Source organism: Rhinopithecus bieti, unplaced genomic scaffold (assembly GCF_001698545.2).
Source record: "Rhinopithecus bieti isolate Rb0 unplaced genomic scaffold, ASM169854v2 scaffold_9690, whole genome shotgun sequence".
Taxonomy (NCBI): Eukaryota; Metazoa; Chordata; class Mammalia; order Primates; family Cercopithecidae; genus Rhinopithecus; species Rhinopithecus bieti.
Genome location: NW_016806622.1, coordinates 1,295,380 through 1,296,596, shown reverse-complemented (window position 1 = coordinate 1,296,596; position 1,217 = coordinate 1,295,380). Strand labels below are relative to the sequence as shown.

Below are 1,217 nucleotides of genomic sequence, written 5' to 3'. Positions count from 1 at the left end.
TTTTTTTTGAGACAGAGTCTCGCTGTGTCGCCCAGGCTGCAGTGCAGTGGCCAGATCTCAGCTCACTGCAAGCTCCGCCTCCCGGGTTTACGCCATTCTCTCGCCTCAGCCTCCCCGAGTAGCTGGGACTACAGGCGCCTGCCACCTCGCCTGGCTAATTTTTGGTATTTTTTTTTTAGTAGAGACAGGGTTTCACCGTGTTAGCCAGGATGGTCTTGATCTCCTGACCTCGTGATCCGCCCGTCTCGGCCTCCCAAAGTGCTGGGATTACAGGCTTGAGCCACCGCGCCCGTCCTGGAAGTGAACTTTCTAAAACAGTTGCCACATTCATCCTCCAGAAGATCTTGTTAGATGACACAGTTTGGCTTATATATGTCAGACGTATGAGCGTTTCTCCCATGTTGCCATGATCTTGGGTAAGATGGTCCTGCAGCTATCCAAAGAGCCTTCTGCCCGTCTGCTGAAGCATGTAGTGAAATGTTACTTTCGACTTTCAGATAACCCCAGGGCACGTGAAGCACTCAGGCAGTGCCTCCCTGACCAGCTGAAAGACACAACCTTCACCCAGGTGCTAAAAGATGACACCACCACAAAACGCTGGCTTGCACAACTGGTGAAGAACCTGCAAGAGGGCCAGGTCACCGATCCCAGGGGTATCCCCCTGCCCCCTCAGTGATCCTTGCCTGTTCCCTCCCACTACTCCCCCAAATTGGGGAAAGGAGGGGGGAACCTATGAGAAAAACAGCTCAGATTTTATCACCGACTGGCAATAGACAACCTCAATGCTGAACCGCACTGGAGAAAAGAGGCAAGGTACCCCTGCTGAGGTGCATGGGCTGCCATCTCAGGCTGTCTTGAGGACCTGGGCTCCCTCTGGTACTCCCAGGAAATGGGCTCCTGACACAGCATTTTGCCACCACAGCCCCAGGAGGGTGTCAACACCAGCAAATGCTGTATTTGCAGCATGTCCAAAATGACCCTTCTTCTCTACCTCTACCTAACCACTGGCAGGGAGGGGAGACAGTGGTGATAGCAGCAGCACTGTAGGCATGGTGAACGCCAGGGACCAAGCCATGTGGCTTTTCTTTTTTTTTTGAGACGGAGTCTTGCTCTGTCACCCAGGCTGGAGTGCAGTGGCCTGATCTCAGCTCACTGCAAGCTCCGCCTCCCAGGTTTACGCCATTCTCCTACCTCAGCATCCCGTGTAGCTGGCCCGC

At 54.0% G+C, this 1,217-nt stretch overlaps 1 pseudogene; it reads left to right on the top strand.

The window, feature by feature from the left end:
- LOC108532801 (cell differentiation protein RCD1 homolog) overlaps positions 1-771 on the top strand; it is a 6,070-nt pseudogene extending 5,299 nt beyond the window's left edge.
- The last annotated feature ends 446 nt before the right edge of the window (positions 772-1,217 follow it).